This window comes from Achroia grisella, unplaced genomic scaffold (genome assembly GCF_030625045.1).
Source record: "Achroia grisella isolate CSIRO2021 unplaced genomic scaffold, CSIRO_AGI_Agris_v1 utg840, whole genome shotgun sequence".
NCBI classification, from domain to species: domain Eukaryota; kingdom Metazoa; phylum Arthropoda; class Insecta; order Lepidoptera; family Pyralidae; genus Achroia; species Achroia grisella.
This window is the reverse complement of record NW_026713038.1, coordinates 787,489-809,274: the sequence shown is the minus strand read 5'-3', so window position 1 is coordinate 809,274 and position 21,786 is coordinate 787,489. Positions and strand designations below refer to the sequence as shown.

The window sequence follows — 21,786 nt, the reverse complement described above, 5'->3', positions numbered from 1 at the left end:
GATATTCTAATTAATTATGAAATAGATAGAAATTATCTTTATTCAAATAACTAGATATAGAGAAAGAAGAAATTATCTCTAAAGTTATTTGTAACTTCTATACATATATTATTAATGGTTCTTTCGTTTTGTTTATAGTTTTAATTTTTCATTCTACCACTCATTCGGAATTATTTAGCATATGAAAATGAAAAAAAAAAATAACTTACGTTATGCTGTGTTAAACAAATGTTGCTCAACTTTACATTTTTAAGAATTTGTGTGAATACAAACTACCGAATGTTGCGAAGTTTTCTGCGCGTTCGGTCGCATTGTTTAGATCTTACTTTAAGTAGGATAATGGGAACATAGGACAGGATAGTAGGTGAGAAATCGTCTCAATTAATTGTGATTAGTAATCTAATGATATCCTTTAAATTATCGCCAATATATTGGTAATTTGAATTGCCTTTTGGGACATCAAATTAATAGGTATATATTTTAATGAAAGAAACATTACGGGCTCAACCAGTTGCCTATTCACATAAGGTTATCTGCTATTTTGCTATGCCAATTACTTAACAAAAGATAAATTATATACTTACCAATGCCAGATTAGATGTAATAAAAGCAATATTAAAATGTCTATATTTCTGTTAAAAACACAATACAACATTATTAAAATTAAATTATTTTTAGCAAAGTGTCTCCTTAGAAACATGTCTCATTTATTAGTTTGAATGTGAATAAATAATTACGGTTGCATTCCTTCCATTAAAGATAACTCAATTTGTGATTTATTGTGGAAGCAAACAAAATATATTAACGTTGTCTACACGAATCTAGGCTTTTAGTTTCCGTTAAACTCTTAATAGATTACTGTGTTAGAGTAACCTAGATTCCTAAGAAAATACAATCGCATTCATGTTACTGCTACGATACATATAACCCATAACTTTTGCGCGGCTGTGGTCAGATTTCAAGCGATTTTACAATAAAAAATCATATACAATATCTGTTATTATCATCTGCTTTTCTTATACCATTTGCCAATGACCTTCGATTGATTCCTGTCCCATTCACACAGGGATTGAAAGCACAACACCTAATTTTTGAATACATAGGTTATTTTTTATATAGAGTCCTTAGACTAAAGTCATATTCGACAAATTGGAGTTGGCTTTCAGCTGCTCCGTAAGATCTTCCGCGGTTTTGGAGTACCTTCTGAGTGCCTTTATGTTCGTCGGATAATGTTGCAAAGGCCAGCTGGAGCCAACATTACAGCGTCATCTAGTCCCAATCTAATCAGAGTTTGCATTATGCATCATATATACTTTTTTACTGATATAAACGTTTAGATATATTCTTTTATCAATACAAATAATCATACTCATGAATACAGGTATAAGATTGAATCGCGAGGAATCACCCACGCGCATCGGAACTAAAGCGGTGTGCTAACTCGCTGGACGCCCGAGACTGTCACACGGCGTTTGTAAAACGCTAGTCGCTTCCAGTAGTACCGAAGCCGAACCGTAATGTATCAAGAGCCTCACGTAAGCGACCAGACATCGACTACCGACTACCGGCTACCGGCTACCGTGTAATAAATGTTAGGCCGTAGTGTACTACCGTCACATGCTGGTGTTCGGTGTTATTAATCTGTTCGGTGACACGTTTAGTGTTTTTATTACGCGACTGTCCTTATTTAACATACGAGGACCTCGGTGGTCTAGCAGTTAAGCACACCGCATCACTTCCCATGGTCGCGGGTTCCATTACTCGCACGGTGTATTCATTAGTATGATTGTTTGTATCGGTCTGGGTGTTTTCAAAGATTATGGATTTATTTAAATTGTTACTTTAAAACAACTTAAAAGAAAGAGAATATTCATAATTTGTTGTGTTTGTTACCTCAGAATTCTAGTTGTCTCAGGAACTGACATATATATTTTTTTAATTATATAAGATCTCATAGAAATTTTGACAAAAATCTTTCATTTAATTTTTAAAATTATTTGTACTTACTGGAAAAAATCTGTTATATAGTGGTATTTAAGAAATAAACAAACATCATTAAATTAGGTAAAAACAAAAAATACGAAACACACTTGTAAAATAAGCTGTAGCAAAATCAGAGGAGAACTTTGGTTGTTTTTGATGTAATAATAATAATCTTGGACAATATACATAATACTAACTAATATAAATAAATCCATATTACACGTAGAAAACACCCAGAGAGACAAAAAAAAATCCATGAATACAAATGTTTGCATCGTGCGAGGAATCGAACCCGCGACCATCGGAAGTAAGGCGGTGTGCTAAACTACTAGACCACCAGGGAGTTTTTGATGTAAGTATCTAACTTATATGTCCTCATATTTCACAGCTCAATTAGGGCCGCGCCTGACAAGTATTAAGGAAGTGCGACCTGATTTCAACTCTACATTGTTCATGTTAAGTATCGTAATCCCCTATTTTATTATACAGTCAGTTACATATAAAGATTGTAAAGTCAATACACTATAAATGACTATTTTCTATTTATCTGAACTATTACTATATATTAATATTATAAACGTGAAAGTTTGAGAGTATTGATGGATGTTTGTTACTCCTTTACGCAAAAACTACTGATTTTTGATGAAACTTTACCGTAATAGCTATATTATACGTCAAAATAATCCATATGCTATAAATTTCATGTGGGTGAAACCGCGGGCACAGCTAGTATTTTATAAAGGATCGCCTTATTTTTTTTAGATAAGTAATTTTATTAAATTGGACTCATAAGTTAGCTGTTTCTAATGAATTCGTCTGCTCAGTTTAAGGTATATCGGTTACCTAAAATTTCATGGATATTCTATCAACCGTTAGTCTTAAAAATCAACAAACAGATATAGTTAGACATTCTTTCGTATTTATAACATTAGTATAATTATGTATAGATTTGTCTCATGTATAGAGAAAATATTTGATTTTCAGTTTATACTGGATAAATTAAAAAATATAAATTTATATGTGAATTATAAAGGCTTCATATTAAGTAAGTTAGAAATAATCCGTGCAAAGTCGAGTGGATCGTTAGTTAATGATATATTTCCAACATATTCCATATTTAAATTATTCGAACAGAATAAATACTTTTTACGTAAATGACGACCGTTGATGCTTTAAATATAAAACAGTTCGAATTATATAATATAAAACATATAATTAATCACCTAATATTTTTGGATCCGACTGTACTTTTAAATTCCATACGTTACGAGTATTTATATTACACTAGAACCTTACTAGTATCGACTAACTAGCAGTTTGAATTGAAATTCTAGAAATTGTTGCCGTCCTATCTCAGGAGAATGGTATTTTTATTGCAGTTTTGTTTTAAAATTTACGATTCTCCGAAAATGGCCTTTGATTTCTCGTATTGTAAATTCTGGTTGCCAGAGAGAACGCGAAGAGATCGTCGTGTAGGTATATCGCTAGCGCACGTGGTACAAGAAAGATACGCAAATATCTGGAAAATTTTATTCCGACTACTCTAACGCAGTTGGTCTTTACAGCTTCACCGGACCATAGGAGCGAGTGCAAATGGCACTCAAAACCTGCGGAAGGTTTCATGGGGCGGCTGAAGGCCAACTTTCGGACACTATTTTAGTCTGTAGGCACCATTAGAGATTCGAAACTCGGTTTAGGCCGTCGTTATTTCAATCCTCGTTTGAATTGGACGGGATATAGATAGATGTAGGTAAAACTTTTTACAGTCTACCTCTGGTATGCGCATTAAAACCTAAACAAGTTATAAAAGCTGCTTTGTGACAGAAATAGGCGAGATTTTATACAGTCTACCTCTGGTATTCACTTTACAATCAAATAAGTTTACAAAAGAAGCTGCTTGGTGACAGAAATAGATGAATATTTTTACAGTTTACCTCTGGTATGCACTTTACAAACTAAACAGTTTATAAAAGCTGCTTTGTGACAGAAATAGGTAAGACTTTTTACAGTCTACCTCTGGTATGTACTTTACAAACTATACAGTTTATAAAAGCTGCTTTGTGACAAAAATAAGTAAAACTTTTTACAGTCTACCTCTGGTATGCACTTTACAACCTACACAGTTTATAAAAGCTGCTTTGTGACAGAAATAGGTAAGACTTTTTACAGTCTACCTCTGGTATGTACTTTACAAACTACACAGTTTATAAAAGCTGCTTTGTGACAAAAATAGGTAAGACTTTTTACAGTCTACCTCTGGTATGCACTTTAGAACCTACACAGTTTATAAAAGCTGCTTTGTGACAGAAATAGGTAAGACTTTTTACAGTCTACCTCTGGTATGTACTTTACAAACTAAACAGTTTATAAAAGCTGCTTTGTGACAGAAATAGGTAAGACTTTTTACAGTCCACCTCTGGTATGCACTTTACAAACTATACAGTTTACAAAAGAAGCTGCTTGGTGACAGAGATATGAGATACCTAGGCAGACGACTTACAGTCCAGCTCTGGTAATGTTATGGTATAACGGTATGTAACAAAGCTAGTATTCTTGAACATGTATGTAATATTTTAAGTACTCGCTGTCAACGCAAGGTCGTCGGTACGCCCGTCACGTGTTCCTTGATTTACAGGATGGTGTAAATTATAGGATTGTGGCGATATTCGGTACAAATCAAAGATCATTCATTGGTTTGTTAGACCAATAGTGAAGGAAGCGTTAATGAATATGCGTCTCTGAAATTACGCAAATTTTACATTTTTACTTATAATATATTCATATTATTTTGTATAATTCCGCTACAATTAGCAGTGTGTAAACCTGAGCAACGCTACTGGAAGTTTTACGACCTTCTCTATTGGTGACCAAATTGGGAACGTTATTGAGTGTACACCCATATTGCGACACGTGTTTCACCTTTGAACGAGGTATCATCAGGTATTGAATAGAGTTAATATAGCTCGGTAGCTTAGTATGGACTGATTGAGTCGCAGTTTGGTCAACAAACAGACCATCTTCGATGAAGCCGACTTCCGCAATAAAAATACCTAATTCGATATATACTTTCTATTATGTTTTCAATTGTACAATTACTGTAATAATATAAATAAATATTAGATACCGCTGTATACTACGACATTTACAGTTTGCAACGATGTACAACTGTGCTGTTAGACCTACTGTGATCACAAACTAATTAAGAATGAATTAGGTTTTTTCTGATTTTACATGTATGCAACGATCTTAAGGTAATTCAAGCATAAATATATAAAATAAAGTTATTAAATTAAAGATAATTTGTTTGGAGACTCGCTTGTGCTCTTCCATTGAACCATACATACACATAATAGTCATGCAACTCATGCACGTTGACATAAATATTAACAGCACGCTATTATAATATACAGATAAATTTGAAAAACATCTGTCTATTGCATGTGCGACAAATTATACTTATATTATGAACATATTTAATATCTACACATATATAAATGAATTGCTGTTCGTTAGTCTCGCTAAAACTCGAGAACGGCTGAACCGATTTGGCTAATGTTAGTCTTAAAATATTCGTGTAAGTCCAGGGAAGCTTTAAACGGTGATAAAATATGAAGAAATTGTATGTAAAATCTTAAAAACAACAATTTTATTTTCCCATACAAACTGCTGATAACTGTCAAGAGTTCAGAAATTTATTGCGTAACTAAACTTCAAAAAACCTTCGACATATATATTTAATTTTGAGGTGAAATGGAGTTCGCGGAATTAGCTAGCATAATAAATAGTAAATAAATAATATACCGTCACGACTATTCGTCAAGACTGTTCCGAGATATACTAGGTGACTACCCCATCTGGTATATCTCGGAACATAATCTTTGACTTGTCGAAGTATTTCTGGGTACATTTGAATTTACCGTGGTAGATGGCTAGTCTACCGCCGTCTCTCAATTTTTTTTATTAACTAGTTTTACGGCCCTGGATATTGCTTGAATTAACATCAGTGTTTCCAGTACTAGAGAATCAGCTATAAATATATTTTCTAATTGTAATTAAGAATATTTGTTCATGGTATTCATCATATGCAAGAATTGGAAGTTTATTTTCAATTCTAAATTGAACGAATAGACTGAACTGGACTATAAGAGAAATATATTGAGGCAAGTAAATTGTCTTGCATCAGCTGATTCTTTTAAGTCAATTTGTTAACGTAAATTTAAAGATCGTTATTGTTGTTTTTTGTTTCGTTTTGGTTAAACATAGTATCTTACAGGCCAAATCGGGATAGAAAAACAACTTACAGTAGAAAACTAATTTATAGCTAACTAGCAATCCGCGCCTGTGTTATCTTATTTAATTTCTAAATTCATCATGGATGATAATGGAATGGTGCACCCGCCAGCGTTATCGGTTTACGCTGGCGGGGCACCAGTGGAGGATGGTATGATGATCATGAAATCAGCTTAGTTAGCCTAAAGCGGTAAATTCATCAGGAATTTATGACCATAGTTTCTAGGGGTAACCGCGTGGAGGTCAACCTAATGTGGTTTGCTAGCAATAGAGTTATTAATCCACGTTACTAACAATTATGTGTGTATGATTATACATACGAACCTTCCTCTTGAATCACTCTATCTATCTACTCCTGACTCCATTAAAACCCGTTGTGTAATTTAACAGGTCTAAGCTACAGACAGCGGGAGCAACTTTGTTTTATACTACGTAAAGAAAAATGCAATAGAGTTAGATAATGTGTTAGACTACTTAAATTGCACCGACATACAGTGTTATTACTGCCATGAAGCAACAATGAGTGCGTTGACGCAAAACCTCCAATAAATCTACTTCAACGCGTATATTTTGTCACTTTCACTCGGACGAACGACACAAAGCACTTCCAATACTGAAACTAGTAACTCAGTTATCAATAAAGTCTAAATTAGCTACATATTATTTTACATAATTGAATGGCAAACAGATTACCCTCCACGCGGTTTTCCCTGGAAATTATCGTGATAACTTTTTAGTGAATTTGTCCATTTGAGCCAACGAACCTGACCCCATACTCATCTTATCATCCTCCACTGGTGCCCCGCTAGCATAAACCTAACATAATCATCCATAAAAAAAAACTATTGTATATTTTTATTTTGTATATACATGAACATTGTATATACACTACAATCATCACGTTAAGTGATATACCGTTATTGCGTTGCAAATTCTAGATTAGTTTAATCTCTCTCTCTATCTCTTATCGTATAATTTTTAGACAATGTTTTTATAATCACAATACGATGTATAATTTCTATTTTTTTTATCTGTTAATGATTTGTTTAAAGTCTCAAACATATTTCAATTTAAATATACAAGTTTGTCTCTTATCAAGTCGGGTTCCGAGCATTTCACTCTCGATCTGATAACGGTAGGGTTGGCAATGTCTTGTGTCTAATATCGATATGTATAATTAATATTTAATGCAGACTTATTATTACATTTATACCATTTAATGAAAACAATGTAAGTCTTACTAATGTTATAAACGCGAAAGTTTCTGAGTACGCATGGATGTTTGTTACTCTTTCACGCAAAAACTACCAAACGGATTGTCATGAAACTTTTCAGTAATATAGCTTCCACGTCATAATAACATTATAATTCAAAAAGATACTATGTAAGTTGGGCGAAATATTGAGTTTATATATATTTGATGACGGTTAGCTAGCGGTTTAGCACACCGCTTTATTACCGATGATCGCGGGTTCGATTCCTCGTATGGTTCACACATTTATATTCATGAGTATTATTTTTTATATCGGTCTGAGTATTTTCTATGTATATTATGTATGTATTTATAATAAATATATCTAAGCATTTATATTAGTCGTTAATACCCGTGATAGTAGCTCTGCTTACCATGGGACTAGATAGTGTTGTGTTAATAGTCCAGGTTTATTATTATTATAGGGGTATTATTGTTAGTTATGTATTATTATTGAAATTACTGTATTGTTTATCTAATAAATAAAAAAAATATATAATATTCCCGACAATTCACATAACATCGTCTAGTCCGAAGGTAGAGCTTGTATTATCGGTAATAAAACCTAACAACACTTCTACTGTACAATTCTACAACCAAGCAGTTCATCTATTTTAACGCAGATAACTTTGTGCAAAGCGCTCTTCGACATCTAATCGATATATCGATATCTATCGATAGTTTTTTCAAACTTACTATTTTTTTTTAGGTCAGAGACAATATGTTGAAAAACTCTTCTGATATTAATATATTTAAAGTTTATTTTTTGTATTCTTTAATCAAAAATTATAATATATAATTCGATACATGTCATTTCAGTGACTACATTTACTATTAAAACATTTATACCTTTATAAATAGTTTTACTACATTTCTACAATACAATATACACATACATATCCTCGTTTGTTTTATTCCTCTTTTGACAGCCCTAGATGGTAAACATTTTTTTAATTTGTGTGTAATAGTGGCTCGAGATTTTGTCATATTCAGCTTTTACTTTCTTAACCCGTTTGGTCACCATTTTGATTATTCATGCACAAATATATGTAAGTGTTAATTAAATTATTTATGAATGCAGGCACCGAGAGGCGGGACGAGTTACGTCGTAAATGTTAAGAGTATAAACCACAGATTAAATGATTAATTGGTTAAATTTCATGAGTGTACTCGGAATTACTTAGTGATAAACGCATGCCTAACTAAAGAGCACAACTGGTTTTTCTATACATATAACATTAGTATGTTCGGAGTCGCGCGGGTCAGCACTAGCTGACTTCGTCTGCATCACAATTATCATTATATATCACCCCATTTACGTAATATATATTTTAAATGTGTTATTCTGATGTATAAGCTAAGTTACTGTAAAATTTCATCAAAATCCGTTCAGTAGTTTTTGCGTGTAAGAGTAACAAACATTCATCCATACTCACAAACTTTCGCATTTAAAATATGTTTAAGATAACAGTGTACGTATTATAATAGAATACCATTTACGAACATAAAAAAAATCTATACAAATAAATAAAATCCAAAAGTGTTTGTAATTTCAAATTAAAAGTTTTTCACTAAGTGCAAAACAAAGTACGTACATACTAAAGTATGTTTAAGATAACAGTGTACGTATTATAATAGAATACCATTTACGAACATAAAAAAAATCTATACAAATAAATAAAATCCAAAAGTGTTTGTAATTTCAAATTAAATGTTTTTCGCTAAGTGCAAAACAAAGTACGTACATACTAAAGTATGTATATACTATATTTTCATCAAAAAATTAATTTCACAATTTTTTATATCTGTCTATTCTATTTGTTGGTTCTTACTAATCTCATAAACAGCTAACGTTATAAGGAGTAACTTAGGCTACTTATTATAGAAAAAATCTTTTATTTTATAAAAATAAAGGTAATTTTACGCGGCCGAAGTAGCGGGTATAGCTAGTTATAAATATAAAAGTTTGCATTACATATGTACCTATGTCATATTATCTTATCTGTGCTATTGATTCTTTGATTTTTTTATAATAGTTTTGGGTAAATAAATAGATCAATTGTAATACTAGAGTCCAGAATACTAAATAAATAAGTTAGTACATTTAATTTTATTATTAGTTTATATTATGAATTGTTTTATTGGTAATTTATTACATCAGCTACCTGTCAAAAAAAGTCCCGTCGAAATCGGTCCAGCAATTTCAGAGATTAGCCGGAACAAACAGACAGACAGACAAAAATTGTAAAAAAATGTTATTTTGGTGTATATAGTAAAGAACGGTTATTTTAATATTACAATCAGACACTCCAATTTTATTTATACGTATAGATTATTTTATGTAGGTCACAGTTTAATCAATATTTTCCATTAAAACAAATCTATTGCTAAACAGTTAGTTAAGTTCGTTTAACGTAAAAAATCGGTCAACAATGACCATTTACCGCGTAATGACCACAAACTTAATTAATGCTTCCCATAGTAAAACATAGCATAAAATATGACAGCTAACCCTGGTTACGTTAACGGTAGATTATGAACCGCAATTATTCGTTAATTCGCGAGTAAACGCAACTGTGTTAACTAGTTTTTTTAATTATGTGTTGTTTTATGGATGTACAATTTTCCAGCCTCTAAAATAATGCCATTGTATTATTCACTTCGAAGTCTTTGGTAGTGTAGCGATTAAGACTGCCTTTCTTCCGATGGTCGTGAATTCGATTCTAACATAATATATATACATTTGTATTCATGAATATATATGCTTGTTTTGATCTGAGTAATTTTATATATATAAATACATTATATGTATAAAGTGTTCGCAAAATCTATTATTTTTCGTGTACAAGCACGGCTTGTTTGGAATAAAAATTATATATGATATATTAAATTTTAATCTTACATAAGTGTTGTGTGAATCATTCATTATTTATCTTTACATAGTATAAAACAAAGTCACTATCGCTGCTTGTCCATCCCTATGTCCCTATTAAATGTATGCTTAAATCTTTAAAACTACGCAACGGATTTTGAAGCGTGTTTTTTTATAGATAGAGTGATTCAAGAGGAAGGTTTATATGTATAATACATGTACACCCGCCGGGGTGCGTAGCTAATATATTTATAAATATCCAGAGTATATTAGATTCAAAGTATTTGTATCCTTATACACAAATATATACAGTCCAATTTTATATTTAAAAGTCTAATCAAAACAAAAAATATATATTATTATCCAACAAATCTGTACTATAAAGGTATATACATACTGGGCACGCACCGTTAGAAGTGAGTATTTGGGTCGGCGCACGCGTTTGCCCGCTACAGTATGCCACTGGGTAATTAAGTCATTGCCTTATAGCGGGAGCGTAGTAGGTCTAGTGTATATGGAAATTTATATGAGAATAGTACATCCTTCAGATTTAGTGTACATTCATATCATTAGTCAAATTTGAAATTCAATTGACTGTTACCTGCACAAAATTGTCACTATTCTGTCCTGAAATTTCAATGTAAATATTGTATAACTGTTTACACAGATAATAGAAACAGTGGAATAGTGAACTTTATGAAAATAACACCTTTTTTTATATATCTTGGAACACACTTGCTCGTATAGTATATTTTTACTAGATTTCGCATACGCTATAAACGCAAATAGTGAAGTTATATTCCATTATTCGCACTTTACCATTTTTGTTAGCAAATTTCGAAGTGACACTCGAAATTCGGCTATATTACACCCTCGCCTTCAGGACTAAAATTCTGCGTCGTGTGTTATAACTATCTACATATCATTTAAAAACTGTAACTAAGTATTTATATTAGTAGTCTAGTATCCACAACTTGATTAGATGACGCTGTCTAAATTGTGTTGGATTATTATTGTTAATTTCACTGCCATATCTCACCCACCGACCGAAACAGTTCACAAAGTACACTGCTTAAATGCGATAGATCAGTCTGAGATACTGTCGCGACGACTATGTACAGTCGCTATGTAAAATCGCTTATCGCTTATGCCTTAATCGTCTACGTAAACAGTAATCTAGGATGTAATGCGTTATGTACGTGACATCTCGCCGATTGTGAAGGAATGCCTCGATTCTATAATACGTGGTCGCGGCAACATTATGCGACAACGCACTCATACAGACAGAATATCCAACGGTATACAATGGTGAGGGCACGGTCATTAGTATTTTCGCAGTTTTGTATCTTTTTTTGCTATTTTGTATCGGAGAAAGCAATTATTATGACTATATGATGCTATATCCTAGCGTTATCGCTAACAAATGTTAGCGATTTCTGGATATGTAACGTGATAAGTATCACCTCATCACTATAGAGTTACGTATGATATGATGAGGTTTTATTACTTGACTTATTTGTTTTATTAGTATTTTGATAGTGAGTCGTAATGTGTATCATCTCATCACTGTAGCGTTACTTCTGATGTGTACTTACTTGTTTCCTGTATTATTTTGATAGTGCTAGAAAACTGCCCAATTATTCTGTTTATTTAATTTATTATTATACGCCAACACTCGACGCGGAGTCATAATGCGAACTCTTTGTTCTGAATATAAAAGTCTATGTTATATGTCTATATGAGCAAATGTAAACAAATGGAACAGTGCCGAGTGTCGATAGAAGTACTAAAGTACATATAGGTACAGATAACAGAACTCATTAGAAAGAACGAGAAGTAAATATATATATTTTTCTAAGTTAAGCTTAAGAATTGGACCACTCAAGAGTAATTAATTAATTGTAGGTAGCACACAAATAAGTAGCGAGTACAACATACAATTCCCATACATTTTAATTTTAATTTGCGGTTGTTCAGTTGTAAATCAACCATAATTCTTTTAATTTTAAATTTAAATATGAAGATTCTATTGTCAAAGACATAATAATACGAAATCTGATGGTTCGTGGGTCTTGTTTTTCTGCCAAATCTCTACATTTCGACTTGATTTCTTGAATGTGTATAAAAAGCATGGTAGTGTGTGTAATATTTATATTATTAATCGTAATAATTTTTTAAAGATTATTATAAAAAAGGGATACAAAATTTTACGTATTAATATTACGAGACGTTGGAGATCACTTACCGTTATGAAGTCTTCTTTATTTAAATCGAGCCACAACTGAAATAAAAAAAAACAAAATTAGAGAATTGAAAATAATAATATTTGCATCTAGATAGATTTTGCAGAGACAGTCGTTAGTATTGCACCTATTTTTGTTGCTTAGTAAGTTGTGTTGCAGATTGAAAGTATTTTTAAAAATTAGAGTTACTGCGTACCCTCTAATTTTTACATAAATATTACACGCTATACCCGAGAAAAAACCCCGGGTATAGCATGTAACAAGCCATTATTTAGTTTTCCCTTCCCGTTACACAAAAAAATACAGAATTTAAAGTACGTTTTAAATTACAAACACATTCAAATCACAGATTGTAAACACCAGACATTCCGTTATATTAAAATTACGTATTGTATTCCATCCATAGATTTAGAACACTAAAATATCTTTTATTTTTAATTTAGAATAATTTTAGTTATTCTGTGCTGGCAGAACAGATATTAATTTAGCCACATTCAATACTAGCATAGACAATAACTTTACTTTCCGTTATACAAGTATTTTCCGTGTTGAAACCTCATTTTGAAGACAATAGACTATTTAGCTATGCGTATCTGTCTGACCACAGAATACGAACTTAATTTATTAGGAGAATTTTGTTTTAAAATTCAACGTTACAGTTTAAGAACATTCAGTTACTGTTCTTTGATTATAGTTATTGTTTGCTCAATTCCAATGAAATATTAAGAAAATTGTTGATTATACTATAAAAGAAAAACAGATGATGTAGCTAACAATAATTGCTATATATCGTGGAAATTATAGTGTTTGTTTAAGACTTTTATCCAACTTCCAAAAAAGTTGTCATTTCATACATCTTCATATTTACATAGTATAAAATGAAGTGACTTCGGCTGTCTGTTCCGTTAGATCTTTTAAACAACGGATTTTAATGCAGGGTTTACCAATAGAGAGATAGAGTGATTTAAGAAGAAGGTTTACATGTATAATACATGTACAACTGTGTGAAGCCGGAGATGATAGCTAGTTTAGAATAAAAGTAAAATACAGTTCACAATTGGAATTTTATTACTTAATAAGTCGATATGTTTGTGAAGTCTAAAGCCAATTTATTTATTGAATTATTTTTAAGACTTTCTAATAATAAGTATAAGGTGGTGTCTAATTTTCAACAAGTTATTGTATGTAGGTATGTTTATGTTTATTTGTCATCATTATATAGTATAAAACAAAGGCGCTGTCGCTGTCTGTCCGTCCCTATGTATGCTTAAATCTTTAAAACAGCACATAACGCAGCGGATTTTGAAGTGTTTTTTTTTTATAGTAATAGATAGAGTGATTGAAGAGGAAGGTTTATATATATAATACATGTACACCCGTGCGAAGCTGGGGTGAGTAGCTAGTAATTAATAAATAAAACCCACTTTGTACCTCAGTCTCACATAATTCAACCTCCAAGCAGGTTGCTTTGTTAGACAACTAGCAGGTGTCTTACCCGGACCATACTTAGGAATACAAATGTCTGTACCATACGAGGAATCCAACCCGAGATCTTCAGTTTGCGAAACCGCTATACCACTGAAGCTGTCAAATATACCTAGTCTTAGATTAATCTCAATCTTGTAAACAATGATCCATGCTAACATTTTTCCTCCAATATTGCTATTGTATTCAGTTGAAATTGTAAACAGAATTAAGTTAGTCGTGCTGTATTAGTAAATATTTAAAGACAATGTTTACAATGGCGATTAGAATAACATGTCGTGTGTGGCCGATTATTTATTACACGCAAACACTTGTATAGTACTATGTTATGTGATGTCAACCCATTTTCTTTTACTTGGAGAAAACCCTTATGGAGATTCACTCCCCCGGGAGAAATAGGGATACTTTGAAACTCCTACGCACTAAAAACTCCATGTTCTTCATCTAACGCCATATGCTGGAATCGTATGATCGTAGACAACCTTAAAACAGCCTCGTACGATATTTTATTCGTATTAAGAATCATCATATTTTACACAGAAATAAAAATACGATGTGCAACGGTCACCATTTTCCATCACATTATGTCAGTATATTTGCCATAATAGATATATATATATTCTTACCCATAATAGATTATCGGTAGACTATCAACCCTTTTACTAATATGCCTTACCAGGACAGGCACCACGCTATCGTCCCTAGCAACTGTCTTGGTCATTCCTCTAAATTAACCATTATGTGTCTTATGAATGATAATGGAATGGTGCACCCGCCTGCGCTCACGATTTAGACTGATGGGCACCAGTAGACGTTAAGATGAGTATGAGGTCAGGTCAGTTAGCCCATCGTGGTAAATTCTTTCATTCATTCACGTGGAGCTCAATCTGACATGGCACATGGCTAGCAATGGGATTATTAGTCTATATTACCAACAATCCCCTACCCCCCAAACATTGTATGTGTAGAGACCCGATTTTATCCCCATCTTCTAAAATGGAGATAACGTTATTGAGTTCTCCCTCTCTGACTCTCTGCAAGGGGGGGCGGGAGGGGGAGGGAATTGTTAGTAATGGACTCATGGGCCCATTACTAGCGACTTACCATGTCAGGTTGACCTCCACGCGGATCCCCCTGGAAACCATCGTGATAAATTCCTGGTGAATTTGTCACGATGGGCTAACTGACCTGACCTCATATTCATCCTATCATCCTCCACTGGTGCCCCGCCAGCGTAAACCGTTAGCGCAGGCGGGTGCACCATTCCAATATCATCCATAAAAAATAAAAAAAATAAACTCTCTGCATGGGGTTATGATAGATTATAGGAAGTGATAAGCAAGAGATGATACAAATTCGAAGCATGTATAATTTGTTACTCAGAACAGTAAGCTTAATCTAGACGTTGACATTTCTGAAGAAGCCGTTAGAAGAATACCTATGTACTTTGATGCGCCGCGCTTGCGGCTTCTTCGAGAAAGGACTAATATAATTAAACGGCGATGTCTGGCTGATGGCGACAATTTGCGGTAATGGTCTAATCCAGCTGTAGTCAAGCTAAGGCCCGCAGATAACTTGCGATCAAGCTAAGGCCCGCAGATAATTTACGATCAAGTTAAGGCCCGCAAATAGAATGCGACACCTAATGCTGTTAATTACAAGATACAATATGTAGCAAGCTTAAAGCAATAATAGGAAACAAGGAATTTAAATTAAGATTTCAAAATATGTTGTGTACCAGTACAAGTGAAAGTAGTTTTTTTTAATGTATATATGAAACTCATAAATGACGTATAGAGGAAAACTGCGGTAGTTATTAACAGAAGTACCGCTAAATTAGTGAAGAAGTGGTGAGTTTTTGTAATATACAATTAGATGCTTGCTGCAATATAGAATATCGCTGCAGAAATCTTTTAATAATGCAAGATAGATACTAAATAAAGTATGTCAAATTGGCTTACGTCAAAGAAAGTCTTATATTGTTAGTATTTGCGTCAATAAATACCACCCAACTTTCTTAACGAAAAATATGTAATTTTTTCAAAGTCATATGTCACGATGACAATTATATGTTGACAAATGTGGCCGTCAGTTGAACACGTCTGGACAATGGTAGGTCCGGTAAGCCCACAAACGTGATGCCCCAAATCCGAGGGACCAATTACGCGGCATCACAACCACAGCTGACGGTAAAAAGTCACACGCACTCGCGATGTAAGCCAGTGTTGCAGGGGTGCCATCTGTACGAGAATCCTGCATTATCAAAAGTCTGCGTGGGTGAGAGGTGAGTTTTATCTGTAGTTTTATGCTGAGTTAGTTGCCTATTCACCTTTGTGATTTCACACCATTTCTTTTAATTGTACATGTATTTTTAAATACCTTATGAATGTTATTTATTTGTAATTGGTGGCTATAGAGCCAATTGAGCTATTATTTATATAATATATATATTTTTTTATTTCTTCTTACGAGGGCAAATATTTTTAAATTGGCAACCCTGGAGTGGTAAGGGCTTATCTGTACCATACCATTAGTTGAGTTACAAGAGCTCGCTATCGATTTCTCTATCTACTGTAGTTTAAATTTTTCGTAAGTAAGATTCTTCTCATCAGCAGTAGAAAAGTCTCATACAGACGACTTATTACAAAGTCTATCTTATTAAACATTTAGATTGTAAATCAGACAAGAAGGTCATGATTTTACAACCTCATTCAGCATTCTCAATTCAGCAATCTATTCACGATTCGATGGAAATAGGATAGAAACGTAATTTGCTAAGTAGCTTTTGCTATAGATATCAAATGAACACCGATGACCAATAAAAAAATGTATTGATCTATAGCACGCGCTTGCTGATCGCCGTGACGAATCATGCGACACGAGTGGCCTATAGCCCTGGTTAGGAGAGGTCGGTGTGGTGTCAGTGGCAGCGAAAGAAATAAGCTGAAGCGGATTGCTTTTATATATTAAAAAAAATTATAGAATATAGATTACTATTTCTTTTTTTGTACCACGATGGTGGCAAACCGGCCAGCAGCATACAGCCCATCTGCTAATATATAGTTACCGTAGCGCGCGCCTGACACCCTTGGTATCTCAGGCGAACGCCTTAAGAAATCTTAATGAACGCTTGAAAAACCCCATGCTGTAGTTTCATAACAAAACCTCGACGGGTAGTTCATTCCACAATTTAAGTGTACGCGGGAGGAAGCTCCTCCTTCTCCTAAACAGGGAGCGTTTATGTGCAGTTTTAACGCCAGCTTACAGTCACACCCCAACTCTTAGAATGAAATATAATTCCATTAAGATTTACTACGTATGACCAGCAATGGTTACTGTTAGACGAATTTCTCGAAGTTATGCGAGTTCGTCACGAGAGTGATTTGTGTCAGTAGGGAAATCTGATAGAATGCATACTAGTATACCGGTTTCGGGGTAATCCTTGTGAAACTAAAGCAAAGAAATATAATCTATGAATTATTATACACCAGCACTTTAATATTACATAGTAAATCGCCATAATTTCCCAAAAATTTACGACAAACGGTTTAACACATCGTCCTATTTCCGATCGTAGTGGATTCGATTCCTCACATGATGCAAACATTTGAATTAAAGGAATATGATTGTTTGTAGTGGTCTGATGGTTTTTTATCCATACTATAGATGAATTTACATAAAAAGTATTTCTATTGGTTGTTCAGAACTACTATCTAATCAGCAGAACAATGCTTCATTCAATTAAATTATCGTTTTTTTTACAGAGGATTATAAAAATCAAGGAAACTATCATGGTACCATAATGGTGATGAGGAAGAACCATATATAGATAATAAAGTAATGCACATCATTCGTCTAGATATTTACCTCACTATGGCAATTAAGAGTTGCCAAAATGAACGATGCTCACTTTGGCAACTGTCAACGAAATTTGTCAAAATCAATTTATTTTAGAAAACCCAAGAAATTTGTCAGCCAAAAGCGCAATCCAATACTGTTGAATAGTAGCAAAATGAAAAAGCTGGAAAGTTGGGTGGACGATTGGATGCAAAATTATAAATATTCAGAGCGACGATCTCAAAATGACAGATCAGCCCGATTGATCGAGAAGTAGCAACATGAGCTTACACTTTACTAAATTGAGTGGACGATTGGACACAAAATCGTTAGTATTTAGAACGTCGATGTCAAAACGACAGATCAGCCCGACTGATCGAGAATCAATCGAATCGAGAATCGTGTCGTCAATACACGCTTTAATGTCGATGTCTGCACCACAACTACGACTGTCACCCGTCCTTACATCATGCGGTAAAAACATTCACGACCACGTTGCTAGCAATTAGCGCGATTTTTTCATCGCCCTATAAATGCAGTTGGTGGAAATCGTGACTCGTACGTAGCTAGTTACATGTAAGCTAATGTGTTTGACATTTTCAAACGATGACATTTCACTGATGAATTTAACGCAGATTATGTTAATGACGGAACGGGGACTGGATATTGTAGAAAGGGGACCGGTTGTACTTTTTTTAATGTAACTGAAATGGTAATGCCGATGGATGAAAGACGACTACATACAACTAACTGAAATGCAAATATTGAGATTGGTGTGTAATGCGACAAAATTGGACAAGATAAAGAATGAATACATCAGAGGAAGTATGAAAGTAGCGTCAGTGTCGGAGAAGTTGAAGAATAATTGGTCTGTCTCTAGTATAGGCATGTAATATGCAGGAAGATGCATGTAATATGTAAAATGAAGATAATATTTTAAAGAAAGTAGTATACATGAATATGAATGGTTATGAAGGCATACGAAGTCCGAAAATGAGATGAATGGACTGTGTGAAGGATGATATGGAAAATAACGAAATGAATGATGATACGAATGAATGAAAGTGAAAACCATATTACGCGAGAAAAAATTACATTACGCCAACTAAATGATGGGATAAAGAAGACTTCTTCCTTATCCCATTTATAAGTATAGTACAATAATACAATGAAGCCGAAACCTATTTAGTTCTTCTTACCATCAGTCCATTTTAAAAAAGTTGCAATCGAAATTGGTAAAAATAGATTCATAATCGCAATCTAGAGTACATTTAAGACTATTTAAAACGTTGCTAATAAGTCTTATCATTTTGTTCGGATATCGGTATATTCTTACGTTTTCTCATATAATTTGCATTTTTTTTAATCCTAGACAATTTTTAATGCTTATAATTACGCTATTTATAATCTGACTCATCATAATTAGTTTCGTTCTGATTCCAACAGATAAGTTTGTGATGAATTAATTAGCATGTTTAACGTGTAAATACTAATCATACGGTTTGTTAATTTGACTGGTTTTATTGACATATAGTCAACATATATTACTCCCACGGCCTACTATCTATTCATGGTTATTAACTGTTTTTATTCCTTCGATTGATGTGAACTTACGCGATAATTATGCATTGACATTAATATTAATTGCTACAATAGTAGTGTTAATACTACTTGTAGATTTCCACGTGAATTGGGGTAAAACGTATCCTATGTAAGTATTGTAAATTCAGACCAAGAAATTCAAGAACGCCTCATTCATTGATGACCTTGCTTGTCTAGTTGTTTAGCACACAGCTATACTTCCGATGGTTGTTGATTCTATTCCTCGCACGGAGCAAACATCTGTTCAGGTATAGGTATAAAAGAGGGAATAAATAGAATAGAATACAATTTTATTGACTCGTCAGCGTAACAATAAAAACAAAAAAAATACTGTTTGTAAATACAATTTACATACATTACAAAACAGAGTCAATGTGGACCACAACTACAACTCAACATAATGCTGGAAACATAGTTTCCAACGCTGATTTTCAGTTTAGTTCAGAATTGATAGTTGCAATTTCCCTTCAGATGGGCCGTTAGATTTTTTGCCAAACAGTTTCATAAAAATAAATCTTTTTCCTGATGATTTAGCAGCGCGAGATATAATTGCAAAAATAAAATCGAGACAAAACGAAGTTGAAGTGAAATCGCCTGAAGAAAGCGTTACTTGGCTACTTGATTAGTATGCTTGACAGCGTGAATGTTTGATTAAATATTTAGACGTCTCATACTTTTTCTGAATCTAATTATTTTTGTGCTAGAATTTTTGATCTTATTCTGCAGTATGAAGTAAGATTATTTGAAGAACGTTGTTTAATGCTGTACACAATATACTCAAAAATTATGAAGACATAAAAAATTGGTAAAAGGAATAACACTCAAATGGGCCTAGCTGCTGATATTATAAGGTGCATTGACCTTTCAAATCGAGTCCTTATAAAGATCTCATCTAATTTAAAATATTAATTGATATTACAGCACACAATTTAAAATTGACACGTTAAACATGTATGTTTTGATTTGATGTAAAAAAAACTGTAATGTAATAATATTAGGGTTCCATCTGCTTTGTAGTAGTGTCCAAAATAGAAAGAGTACATGGAACTGTGTGTACAACGATGTGGTCGGTGCAGACAACGATGGTGGTGGATGGTGCAATAGAATAATGGTATATTATAAAAATATATGTCGTAACAAGCTAATATTGTATGAGAAGGCAAGTCTAATAACAAAATCAAGGTACTCCGTTCAACTCCTAACGGTCCCATCAGACTAAAGTCGTATCCATCAGGCGGGAGTTGTCCTTTTGCAGATTTGAAATGTCATCTGCACTCACCCCTATCGTCGGGTGAAGCTGTAAAGGCCAGCTGCGCCCAACAGCATTAGAGTAGTCTGAAAAATAAAATCTAAGCAAATACATACAAACATAAGCAACGAAAATTACATATAATGATTACCCACGAAACCGAATCATGTATTAATGGGCAGGTTATTCTCTTATTAAAAAAATAGCAGACTTAACTCTATGAACTTATCTATACAAAACTGAGACACATAGACATTTTTTGTTACTTCATTTATTAGTTAGTATTATTTATTTGTTTTTATTGCATGGTCTTTAATTATATTTGTTTCCCATGGTACGGAACCATATACAATATAAAATAAATCGTGCTTATCGTATTCACAACAAATCACATAGTGTGAAAGCAGATTTTTAACGATGGCTACTCCTGATATCGAATCTCAACTACGATCTTATTACCGGTTTTAACAACATACTAGCTGAGCCTACAAGTTCGTATGCATATAACTGTTTGTTTGTAGATCTACCAAAAAAAACAAACACAATATATTAGACTAACTTAATATTACATAAGTAACGTCATTATACATATTTGGAATTATATAAACTCGTACGAGGGCATCTATCCATATTCGCACAGTTTTTTTTTTATTTTATTTATTTATTTACATCATTAAGTGAGTATCTGTGAAGTGTGTGTGTGAGTTTAAAAAATATAAACACTAATTAATTAAAGTTTACCATAATACGTTAATTTTTTATATTTATTTATATAAACCTTAACGTACAATATACAAAAGTAAAGAAGTAGGTACATGTGGCAGAAATATTACCTTACGGAATTCATATCCGTCAAACATAGGTTGTGCAGAGCAAAATCGGTTCAGCGGTCTCTGAAATTAACGAGCACAGATGTATAGACAATTTTTTTAACAATCATTACCTTCGATTCAATTACGTTGATAATGTACAG

The 21,786-nt window shown here is 33.2% G+C and overlaps 1 protein-coding gene across 2 annotated transcripts in view; it reads right to left on the bottom strand.

Annotated features, from left to right (window-relative positions):
• LOC131852093 (uncharacterized) overlaps window positions 1–12,678 on the bottom strand; it is a 163,885-nt gene extending 151,207 nt beyond the window's left edge. For both annotated transcript variants that reach the window (XM_059202718.1, XM_059202719.1), the window contains exon 1: window positions 12,643–12,678. The gene's annotated coding sequence lies outside the window, so the exon portion shown is untranslated. The remainder of the gene's footprint in view (window positions 1–12,642) is intronic.
• Window positions 12,679–21,786: the final 9,108 nt, after the last annotated feature.